At 47.9% G+C, this 12,899-nt stretch overlaps 1 protein-coding gene across 1 annotated transcript in view; it reads left to right on the forward strand.

Moving 5' to 3' along the window:
• Sdk1 (sidekick cell adhesion molecule 1) overlaps positions 1–12,899 on the forward strand; it is a 935,030-nt gene that overhangs the window by 745,192 nt on the left and 176,939 nt on the right. The window lies entirely within an intron of this gene.

The raw sequence follows: 12,899 nt of genomic DNA on the forward strand, positions 1-12,899 counted from the left end.
CAAAATATATGGAGTCTTAGGAGAGTCTGTGTTAATCCTGAATTTGGCAAAAAAAAAAAAAAAAAAAAACCACAAACACACACCCAACCAAAACAGGTCCACCCTTTTGGCCAAATTTAAACAAGCTTTTATTAAAGGTATTAAATACTGACCACGGTGAAATTTTGGTCAGAACCATCACCTGGAAATTTTCCAGGTAAGTAGCACCAAGATGCTTTGTTGTTAGCTTCCAGAACTCTAACTCCCAGAATCCCGAGAGGTTACCTGGTCCTTGGGCAGGCGGGGCTTACATCTGATTTTATATGCAGTCTTGGAAAGGCCTGTGAACTCTTTCTTTCCTCAGTGGGTCACAGCTGTCCGCGGGTCAGAGCAGTTCGCCTTGCTATTATGGCTATCTTTTGAAACTGACAACTGTTCACAGCACTGCTTTAGTTTAGGCGATACGATTATTGGGAACAGAGTTCATGAATTTGGGATTTTTTTTAATTATTATATAAGTCAACAATGTAAGATCAATAAGTGCTCCCCCATCCCTCAAAGAAATGAGGCAGAATGTCAGAAAGTGGTAGATCCTCCCGGTACATACCAAGGCTCAGCCCCGGGGTTGAAAGTAAAGCCTTTCTAGGGCCACTAATTCCTCCTCTGGTTTCTGGAAGATTCTTGTTGCAGCCCCAGGCACCTGGGTGACATTGGCCACTTGCACTCCATTGTTGTCCTAAGCAGTAATGAATAGTCCCGTTCTTAATGGCCACATTGGTCCGCAGCAACCCAAATCCTGGCCGAGGGGGGGGCGGGAGCAATTTCCCTTCACGGGGTCTCTAAGCCTTTCTTTCTCATTCAGCAATTTACGAGGTTCTCAGTTCACAGGTGTGGTTTTATTTGCTTAGGCATTTTTATTGCTACCAGGGCCTTGACCTTTTTTCAAATGATAAGGTTTCTAACTGCCCACTTCTCTCCCCAAATCCTGCCTCAGACCTAATGTTCCTTGATATTACACGCTGTTATTATCAGCCCTTATTGATTGGCTGTCGGTTGCCATCCAAGAGTCCATAAATCCTCCTTTATAAATTAAAAACAGTCAGCGCTGCCTGCCCAGCAAGTAGCAGCAATATTAAAATGCTGGACAGCCAGGCAGGGCTTGTCCATCTGCAAGGGATTCCTGACCACCCATTTGAAGAGGCAAACGGCGGACAGCCTGGACAATAAATGCATGTGTTAATGAGCCCGTTTAATAAAACAACAGTAAACTTGGAAACACTTCAAATGACTAGCGTAGCAGCTAGAGAGATGGCTCAGTGGTTAGGAGCTCTTATGGTGCCCATGCTGGACAATTTAAAACTGCTCATAACTCCAGCTCCAGGGAGTCTGACGCCCTCTTCTGGCCTCAGTGTGCACTGCACTCAAATGCAAATGCACATGCGTGCACACTCATGCACATAATTAAAAATAAAGCAAATCTTTATAAAATTGTGAGCACGGCTATGGGTTATACGCTATTACTATTAACTGACTACCCATTCTATTGCCAGAGCCCTTGAGCTCTGTGTACAGTCAGAGAAATCAAGGCTTAATTCAAAAGGGTGCTGAGGCTGAAGACTCTGGCTGGTATGTACTTGGCACTAGAGAGCCATGACAGTTTTAAGAGGGAGTGACAAGCTGGAAATGCTGAGTTGGAAGGCATCTTAGTTAGGGTTTCTACTATTGTGTTTAAAGTGACCACGACCAAAGCAACTTGGGGAGGAAAGGGTTTGTTTCTGCTCCCAAGTTTTACTAGATTCAGGGCAGGAACCTGGAGACAAGAGCTGATGCAGAGGCCATGGAGGGGAGCTGCTTACTGACTTGCTCCTCACGGCTTGCTTAGATTTCTTTCTTATAGCATCTGGGACCACCAGCCCAGGGATGGCACCACCTACATATACTGCTAATTAAGAAAATGCACTACAAGCTGGGCGGTGGTGGCGCACGCCTTTAATCCCAGTACTCTGGAGGCAGAGGCAGGCAGATCTCTGTGGGTTCAAGGCCAGTGTGTTCTACAGAGTGAGTTCCAAGAAAGAAAGAAAGAAAGAAAGAAAGAAAGAAAGAAAGAAAGAAAGAAAGAAAGAAAGAAAGGAAAGAAAGACAGAAAGACGGAAGGAAGGAAGGAAGGAAGGAAGGAAGGAAGGAAGGAAGGAAGGAAGGAAAGAAAGAAAGAAAGAAAATGCACTTTCCTAGACTGAGAGTCCCTCTTCTCAGATGATCTAGAGCGTGTCAAGTAAACATAAAAAGAGAAATCCATCAGTGGAACATGGGCAAGAGGGGTGGGCCATATGAGAGCAGCTACATAGAAAGTCAAAAGAACAATAATCTTGCTGGAAAGTGACAGATTCTCCCAGCTCTGAGATGGGCAGTGAGAAGGGACTTGGGTGTCCATTTGGGTGATACATTATTCTTTCAAATCAGATCACATGCAGGCTTGGGAGACACTTCAATTAATAAAGATATGAACTGGATTTCCAGAACTCAAGTTAAAAAAAAAAGTCAGCTGTCCTGGTATGTGCTCGTAATCTCAGCCTCAGAGAGGCAGAGATGGAAGGTGAGGACAGGTACCTAAGGTTGTACTCTGACCTCCCTGTGCATGCCAGCACTCACACAAACACGCATGTACACTACCATACACACCACATATATCTCTTACACACATATGCACAAAGATTATAAAAAAAAATCCTTGTCGTTCCGACTCCTGTTTGAAGCTGGGAGTCATCCCTGCGCATGTGCAGCTGGAAGTGTGGTCTTCCATTGGTGCAAGGGTGCAGGTCTGTAACTGTTACAGAGGCAGGGGAATGGCTGCTTGCAGAGGCAGGGGAATGGCTGCCAGAGGCGCCACCGGCAGCTCCCACTCCCTTTCCAAGGTGACTTCTAGTGACGGGTCACCCCTGTGGGCTACATGGTTTCTAGGTATGATCCTCCAGAGAAGACTAAGGCTCAGCATGATGGGGGTGAGGGAGTGGGGGCAGGGCTTGGGTTGCTTCCTAGTCATCTATGTTGGAACGAGCGGGAACTGAACGTGTACAACCTTTCTTGGTCATGACTTCCACTTAGTCCACCTGCAGACCCTGGAGCTTAATCCTAAACACAGGGGGGTGGTGTGGGCAATAGCTGAGTCAAGCTTCCTTTGCAGCTAGGAGGTCACTTAGTGTCCCTGGAGTGTCCTACAGCTCTTGGCGCTGTGCACTGGAAAGGCCTGGAGTAGGTCCTTCGAGCAGAAATGGGGGAAATGAAAATGCTTGTACATTGGGAGAGAAAAGAATAACTCATAAAATTAATTGTCAGCTTCATTTGGGAAATCATGGGTGTGTACAGAAACAAAATTTGGCAGTCAATCTGGAGATACTGAAGGAGGCCAAGGATGCTTAGCTTGGGGGGGGGGGGGATTCAGCCTATCAGGGCCTGGCTCCCTCTCCCTTCAAAGAGGGTCAAGAAAGCACCCTGCACTTTCTTGGGACTCTGCTAAGTTCTCAGGGAGAAAAGGTGGTGGTGGGGATGGGGGAGAGTGGTAATCACAAGCTGCCCTCTGGCACCAACAGAAAAGCACAGCAACAACACACTGCTTCCCCCAGCTCTGTCTTGGGCATACATTTAAAAAAAAAACCCTCAAACATTTATTTCTTTCCAGGAAGCCCCTTTGGGAAAGTAAACAAGTTATTCCCACCCCAGGTGGAACCCAGTATGGTGCCAAGCCCTGAAGTAATTGAATCCACCACTCACCTGCCATATACCCCAGGCGCTTCTGTTACTGAATTACACCAGGTTGCGGGTTGCATGGTACACAGTGTGCTGTGCCCACCTGGCTCGATGTGGAATTTTTTCCTTTGCGTGTGTTTAAGTGTATGGTATGAATGCGCTCATGCATGCGCGTGCACATGTGTGAGTGTATGTGTGTATATGTGTGTGTGCTTATTTGAATGTGTGTGAGTCCAGGATGGGAGGTTCACTGGTGTCTGTGTGTGGAATTTGACTTTCAGCACCTTCCCCAATTGCTCTCCACCTTATGTACTAAGCAGGCTCTGGCTGAGCCTGGAGCTCGCTGAGTCCAGCTAGTCTATCTAGCGAGCTTGTCCTAGGGACCACCTGTCCTGGCCTCCTGAGTGCTGAGTTTACAGGAGGCCACCACACCTTCCTGGATTTTTGTATGTGGGTCCTGCGGATCTGAATTCTGATCCCCACACTTAGAGGAGAAACACTTTTTTCACTGAGCCATCTCTCCGATACCTTCTTAGCAGGTTCTCAGCATGGACTGTTGCTCTGGGCATACGGGCGAGCCTGAGAAGAACTTGCTACCTTCCGTGACAGCTCCTGTCTTGCTTCCATCCACCACCCCCAAAACCTCCCTCAATCTCGTCTAATAGATTCCGCAGCAGTGCCTCCCGACCTCTGCTGGGAGCATTTTAAACAGGACGTATTAACTTACAAATGGAGCGTCGCTGCTCTGACAGGGTTTGAGCCAAGTGAACTTTCCACGGGGTCAGAGAGCAGGTTGGCTGCTCTGTAGATGTGGAGGACCCAGAACCGCGACACCCTGGGAGCCGCCTGTCAGATTTCCATCATGATGACCCAAAAGGCGGTGGGGAGTAGCTCGCATTTCATAGCTCGCCCAGAAATCAATAGCACTTTCGGTTTCCAGAAGGGGGAAAAAAGGCACTGTGCGTAGCTTCTGTGGTCGAAACGCTCTGTGTAATTAGAAGCATTTCTCTTCTGCCACTGTCTGCTTCAGCAACTTTCTAATCGTGCAGAAGGAGAGGGAAAGGACCGAGTCATCAAAAGCCAGCTGAGGCTCCTACCTGAGTGACGCTGACTTGGTGTCTGGCTTCCGCCATTGGGGTTGTTTGAAATGGTTCAATAGCCTTGAAAGACAGGGGAGGGGATGAAGCTAGGAGGTTGTCTGTCTGTCTGTGTGTGTGTGTGTGTGTGTGTGTGTGTGTGTGAGAGAGAGAGAGAGAGAGAGAGAGAGAGAGAGAGAGAGAGAGAGAGAGAGAGAGAGAGACTTGGAGTATAAAATGTAATCCAGCAACTGGAAAGATGGTTTCAGTGGGTCAAGTGAGGACCTGAGCTTGGATTCCTAGAACCCCCATAAAAAGCTGGCATACACCTGATGTCCCAGCACCAGGGAGATGGACATAGAAAGAGCCCAGGGACTTGCTTGCCAGCCAGTACAGCCAAAACAGTGAGTTTCAGGTTTAGTAAGAGACCCTGCCACAAAAAAAAATGTGGGGAGGGGGTCTGGAAGATGATGAAGCTGCTGCCTAAGCCTGATGTCCTGAGTTCAGGCCCCAGGACCCCCAGAGAAGCTGGACATGGTAGTGCAAGTGACTCTAACCCCAGTGCGCTTCTACCAGGAGGTGTGAGGCAGATGAAGAAGTGGCCAGCAGCATTCAAACAGCAATGCACAGAAGATCCCATGTCCAAAAAGGTGGGAGGCAATGACAGACACCCAAGTCATCTTCTTCCACACGGGTGCTATGACATGCACACACCCATACTCACATATACTCACACTCATACATGCACACACCCATACTCACATATACTCACACTCATACATGCACACACACACTACATACTATACTATACATGCATACATATATATTCCACACACATCACCTATGCCATGACATGTACACACTTGTACTCACACACATGCTCATACATTCACTATATGTATAAATATGTGTGTGTTCTACACATGCACCATGGCACACTCACACTCGTACTCACTCACACACACTCACACATGCATATACATTATACCTTATAATATATGCATATATATACACATCCATGCAAATGTAATAGATTACATTAAAATCCCCAAGCAAACCCATGCAGATTAGCAGATTCCCTCTATCCATTTTTTAAAAAACACATCCATTAAGACACAGATGTTGATTTTTCTATCAAGGGTCCAAAGACGAATTATACAATAAATCACTACTTGGAGTGTACCAATGTTTCCCCTGATTTTATTCCTCTTATCATTTTTCTTTTCATAACAGGTATGTTTGTGCTATCATGACTCATTATGGTCTCAGAACATTACCTTGTAATGAAGGAGAAATATTTGATATTTTAAAAAGAAATGGAGGAAAAACATTTGGCTATCCACATTTCGAGAACATTAGCAAAGCTCCTAAGTGCTCGCTTGGGCTTTGAAAGGTTTTTCTAAAGTAAGGGTTGTAAATGAGCACTCGTTTGCAAAGCCCCATTCTGATCCCCTCTCGGGAAATTCTCACTGTGGCATTAAATGACATTGCACAAAAGACGTGTTTCCCAGTCCCAGAGATGCTCTAACCTCAGGCTCTCCCTTCTCTTCCAGCCTTACCCAAATACTAAAGGCCAAACAGAATAGATGCAGGCTAATCTACGGGGTGAGGCTAATGTGGTCACCTGGAGTTTGCAGAAAAGGAGAGGCTCACTTGGTGGTGTTTTCAGGGAAGACACTGGACAGGGCACCAGCATCCCTTATCTTGGCCGTGCTTTTCTGCTCCTTACCCGACTTCGTTTACTGTCTATTATGAGACACTGAGACCACGTGCCTCCCCGTTTTACGGAGGAAAATAAATGGAAGCTCAGAGAGATGACTGTTGTTCCCCCAGATCATGTAGCAAGAAAACGCTGGAAAAGACTAGAACGTAAAAGTTGCTCAGCTCGCCTCCCAGACTAGGCTGTTACCACAGTGCCCTGCCATCGCCAGAGTTTGCCATTCCTGTTTCACATTCTGCATATATCAAGCCTGGTGGAAATGGCTCTCGGGTTTTCTCTGTAGCTTGTATATGAAATAAGAAGAAAACGGATGCCATCTCTGTCACACTCACATGACAGGTGACTGCGCAGTGGCCACTGGAAACTATTCAGTTCAATGTGCAGTAAGAAATCTGTTTTACACACACACATGCACATATACATACACTCTCACATGCACATTCTTTCACACACACATTCATGCACGCACACACGAACACATGCATGTACACATGCATGAAACAAGAACAGTTACTTTACCAGGCTCTTCGACTGTTTCTTCCTGCTTCATTCTGCTTCTGTCTCTTAGGAACGCTCCTCTGCAGGGCGGAGATGGCTCTGTAGATATAGCGCTTCTTGCTGTGTGAGAAGGAGGGCCTGGGTTCAGATCCCTAGCACCTACATATGAACGCCAGGCATGTTGGTACACACCTATAATCCCAGCTCTGGAGAGGCAGAGACAGGAGGATCCCTGGGGCATGCTGGCCAACCATTATACCTGAATCAAGAGCTCCAGGTTTCGGGAGGACGGGAAGCTCACCCTGACTCAAAAATAGGGTGGAAAGTCAGGTGTGGTGGTGGCACAAATCTTAAGCCCCAGCACTCAAGAAGCAGAGGCAAAGGCAGACAGATCTCCATGAGTTCAAAGCCACCCTGGTCTGTACAGAAAGAGTCGAGGCCAGCAAGGGCTACATAGTGAGGTTTCATCTAAATAAATAAATAAATAAGGTAGAGCATGATTGAGGAAGACACTCAGTGTGGACCTCAAATTTGAGATGCATAAACACACACACACACACACACACACACACACACACACATGCATGCACGCATGCAAGCACACGAGGCCACCGAATTGATTCCCTGACCCCACTAATCATTTGTGTCCTACAGTTTAAAAACGATGAATTTGAGCAGTGTTGGCATCTGTCTAATTTGACTGCCACCCCTTTCAAAAAAATGCTCCCGCTGGACTTAGGATTCATCGTGATCTGAGTGGTGATTACACTCAGCTGTAAGTCAAACCCAGGTGTGCTCAGAGCCCTGAGCCTAGGCACAGAATATGGAGGGGGTGAGGGGTGTGGGTTCATTCCGGCATCCGCATCCTGCAGCTGACCTTGTAGGAGAGCAGCTAGTCTTCAGCGTGTCCTTCCGCTGCCGGCACAGGGCCCACAGGAATGGTGAAGTCACCTTAGCTTACTGTGGCTGTCACTTCATTTGTGATTTATAGATGTGTGTTCTTCCAGCCTAGGGTCTCTTCTGTATCTCCGTTCGCAACCCCAGGTGCAGCACCTGACACATAAGCAAGTGGAGCCCGAAGGGATGGCTGACTAAGACCAGACCCCGTTGGTTTATATCGCACTGCTCCCGACGGTGCCAAGGTGGCCTCTGTTTCCGACTCCATGCCTGCATCCAACCTGGCCCCTCTCCCTGTCTCCAGAATTTAAGGGCATGGAGGTTGGAGCACTGCCACAAAATATGATATGTGTTTGATTTGATGAGTACCCAAAGTTAAGAGATTTTGAATTTCTAGAGAGACCTTGGGCTTTTAAAGCATTGGAATTTTTACAGAATGGGACTTTTAAAGGTACATTTTATATTGTCATATTAGCACGAGATCTTGGGGACAGACATGAAAGGGAAGATCATGGTTTAGCAGTAAATATGTTTGTGTGGCCAACTGCCAGGAGTAGAATGTCCTGGTTAGGTTTTGTGGTCAATTTGATACAATTTAGAGTCATCTAGGAAGAGGTTCTCAACTGAAGAATTTCCTGGATCAGACTGAGCTGTGGTCATGTCTATGAGCCATTGTTTCTCATCGATGATTGATGTGGGAGGACACAGCCCACTGTGGGGAGCATCATCCTTAGGTAGGTGAGTCTGGGCTGTGTAAAGAAAGAACTTTGAGGGTTGGAGAGATGGCTCAGTGCTTAAGAGCCCTGGGTGCTCTTGAAGAGGGCCTAGGTTCGATTCCCAGCACCCAAATGGTAGTTCCCAACTCTCTGTGATGCCAGTCCTAGTGGATCCAATGCCCTGTTTTGGCCAGAGCTCAGAGCCCTTCCTCCCATGCTCAGCTGGAAAAGGCCCTGTGGGGTAGATGCCTGGCTGTCTCCCTGAAGGCTTTACCCTACGTGATCAGGAGATGCACTGATGCACTGCCCAGTTCAATGTGGTGACCTGTAAGCAAGCATGCTCATGCGCCCGTGTGTGTGTGTGTGTGTGTGTGTGTGTGTGTATGTGTGTGTGTGTGTGTGTCGTATGTGTGATGTGTGGAAATGCAGCTTAGCCCAAGGCTGGCATGGAGAGAGGGCCACACGGAGAACTGGAAGGAAGCTGTGTGTCAACTTAACACAAAGCAGGGTCAAACACTTCTGTAGGGCTGGCCCGAAGACACATCTGTAGACAAGATGTTTCCTTGACTGCTGATTGGTGTGTGAGGGGCCAAACCATTGAGGACAGTGCCACTCCTGGGCAGACGAATCTGAGGTACATGGAAATCAAAATGAGAAGGTCAGGAGAGCAAGCCAGGAAGCAGAACTCCTCCATGGCCTCTGCTTCAGTTCCGGGTTCCTGTTTCCTGCCTTCCTTGAGTTCCTTTCGTGATGGACTGTGATGTGAATGAGAAAAGCCCATTCCTCCTTGGGTTGCTCATGGTTATGATGTTTTACCATAGCAATAGAAACCCTAGCTGAGATGGGGAGCTTCAAGCATGACACTTCCTTCATATTTGATGACATGTTCTTTACAGTTTCATATGCTGATCATATTCACCCCATTGCCCTCTCTTACCCCTCTCCTACCCCTTCCAGACCACTTATCCTAATGCACCTTCCTCCTGATACTGCCTTGTTTTGTGGTCCACTGAGTTTTATTTAGGGTCACTTGCATGAACACTGGAGCATGACAGCTGAACAGTGGCTCTACCACTAAGGAACAATGCTCATTCACCAAGTCAACAGTAGGAAAGTGGTCCACACACACTCAGACACACACACACTCACACTCACACACACACTCACACACACTCAGACACACACTCACACACACTCACACACACACAATCACACACACACTCAGACACACACTCACTCACACACTCACACACACACTCAGACACACACTCACACACACACACACTCAGACACACACTCACTCACACACTCACACACACACTCACACTCACACACACACTCAAACACACTCAGACACACACTCACACACACACTCACACACACACAATCACACACACACTCAGACACACACTCACTCACACACACTCTCACACACTCACACACACACTCAAACACGCACACACCACCCACGACTCCTGTCACTCACTACCTCTCACACCTGAAGTTGTGGTCACAGTATAGTCAAACAGGGCACTCTGAGAATAATCAGAAAGCCACTCTCTGGTTTCTCATCTTCAGGGTTGTGTCTGGTTCCTTGTCCTGCTCAATCACAGGTCGCTACCTGCCACGTTAGCCACTAGCTGTTCCATCTTCCCATCATCTCTGGATGGGTCTTGTATTTGGTGACTCTTCACATGGGATTATGATTTTGTGTATGTGCACACACGCAGCCCTGTGTGCCACAGTGACCACAGTAGGTTCCTCCCTAGGACCTACAGTTTTTCCACCCATGGGTTTTGACCGGGTCCCAGCATCAGGGGCGATTCTCTCCTGTAGAGTGAACCCCAAGACTAGCAAGAAAGCCGTTGACTCGCCCAGTAACAGTCATGCCACTATTGTGCCAATGGGTGCATCTTGCGTGGCAGGTTGGTATTGTAACATGCAGGGTCCACCGGTGGGGTTTCCTCCCCAGTAGCCTAGGCAACACCTCTCAGCCCTAAGAAAGCTAGCCTGAGGGGAAAAGCCTCATTAAGAACTGGGGGAAAATAAGTTTAGGAAGAGACACATAGAACTTGTAAAGTGTTAGTTCCTTAGAAAGGCTGTAAAAAAAATGCTCGAGAGTATTTGTGAAAGATTTGTTGCCCTTGTGATGTGCTTGAGACGTTTAATGAAGTGTGAATATTCAGGTGTATCGGAAGCTGCAAGAAACAAACAGCGCAAGAGCTCAGCTGTAGCCCAGAATGACCTGGAATTAACGATAACAGCCAGCATATAGATTGTAATATGTACATCCACCTGCTAGCGGACAGCCAGTAACTCTTGCATTTAATGAGCTCCCGTCTCCTGTCTGAAAGGCATATACATTTCATCCTGCGGGGCACTAGGAGAAACAGATGCACGTGAACCACATTAAGGTCCGATGGATACCTCTCTCTCTGGTCTTATAGATTGGATCCTTTTATGGCAGGGAAAACAGAGCATGCCATTTTGGTAAATGCCCACACCATCTTGCATGGGGTTGCGAAACTGCCAGGAGCAGCTCCCAGGCAGCCCCTTTCTGCAGTGCCGTGGGGATGAGCTCTTACCTTGACTATCATCGGAATGAGGAGAGTTGTCTCTGGGCAGAGTGGTCCCAGAGTCAGATAGAGGGGATGACATCCTGCCTTCCAGAAGGGAACACAGAAGTGCCATCCTCAGAGAGCACGGCCCCACGCAGGAGCCTGAGCTCGGAGACTTTTGTCCCCGGAGGGCTGAGTATGCAGTCTGCTGCTCCCTAAAGAAAAACATGCCATGGGCTGAGGCTGTGACTTAGTCAGCAGAGCGCTTGCCTAGCCTGCAGAAATCTCTACATTCCATCCCCAGCATGGTGTAGCCTAGGCATAGTGGTGCAAACCTATTGAGGTAGGAGGATCAGGAATTCAGGGCCATCCTCGGATACATAGTAAATTCAAGGCTAGCCTAGGCTACATGTACCACAGTCCCCACTGGAGAACTGACCTTATTCCTAGGATAATGACAGAAGATATAATGGCATTTTATCCTGTTAATACCTACCATTTCATGGTTTATCTGTAACAGATGAGGTTGTGTTATCTTAATAATATAACTGGGTGTGTTAAAATATAAAAATCACGCAGGACAGTGAGCCATAATTTCGCACTAGGCTGAATTCAGCCAGTGCTGCTGCATCGCTTAGGGGTCCTATGTTGCCAGGCTGAGTGCCAGGTCTCATTGAAAAAGATGCACAGGATGCAGAGGTCTGCCTTCTTACTACAGAGGCCCGAGCCTGTGTCCTCCTGCCCACGAAGCCTCACAGCTTCCTACTTCTAGTGCTACTGGACCTTTATGCAACTCATGTTGTGTCCCAGTGGTGGAGATTCACATGCCCCCAGATTTCCTTCATTTTTAAAATATGTTTTAAAAACCAAGTGTGTGTATGTGTGGGTGGGTGGGTCTGTGCATGAGTGCAGTGCCCATGGAGGCCAGAAGAGGGCATGGGAACCCTGGAGCTGGAGTTCCAGACAGTGGTGATCCACCTGATAGGTCTACGGGGAACTGAACTCCAGTCCTTGGTAAAGCATCAAGCACTGTCACCCACTGAGCCACCTCCACAGCCCAAGGTTTCTTTCGATTAACCACTTGTCTCCCACTCCCCCTTGCCATTCTCCCTTCCTCCCTCCCTTCCTTCCATGCTGTGTCATTGCTGTGACCAAGAAGTAACTTGAGGAAAGTGTCTGTTAGGCCCATGGTTTGAGGAGATACAGTCCATTATGGCACCGGAGTGGCCCACAGCTGTGGCAGAAGGGACCGAGTCTCCTTGTTCATGTCTTGGCAGGGCAGGAAACTGAGGGAACAGGAAGTGGGGCTGGCCCATAAACCTCCAGCCCAGCCCTAGTGGCCGCGTCTTCCATTGAGGCTCCTTCCCATGATGCTTCCACAATTCACAAGACAGAGCCAGCAGCTGGGGACCAGGTGTTCAGACACAGGAGTAAGGCAGACATTTTCATCTAAGCTGCAACACTGGGGATTGGACCCAGGGCCTCATGCACGCTGGGCAAGTGGATTTGACTACTGTTTTTAAACTCCATCTGCCACTGATGTAGACTGATGCAGTTGCAAAGGCAGTGACGCTTAGTGACAGCATTGACTGGAGGATGCCTCAAACGAGCTTCGAACTATCTTCGTTTGTCGTCACCCGACTCACAGGATATATCAGGGTGAAAACAAAACAGAGCCCGTGAGCTGCAGGGAGCGGCTGACCTGGCATTG

The sequence above is a fragment of the Arvicola amphibius genome, chromosome 10 (genome assembly GCF_903992535.2).
Source record: "Arvicola amphibius chromosome 10, mArvAmp1.2, whole genome shotgun sequence".
Classification (NCBI taxonomy): domain Eukaryota; kingdom Metazoa; phylum Chordata; class Mammalia; order Rodentia; family Cricetidae; genus Arvicola; species Arvicola amphibius.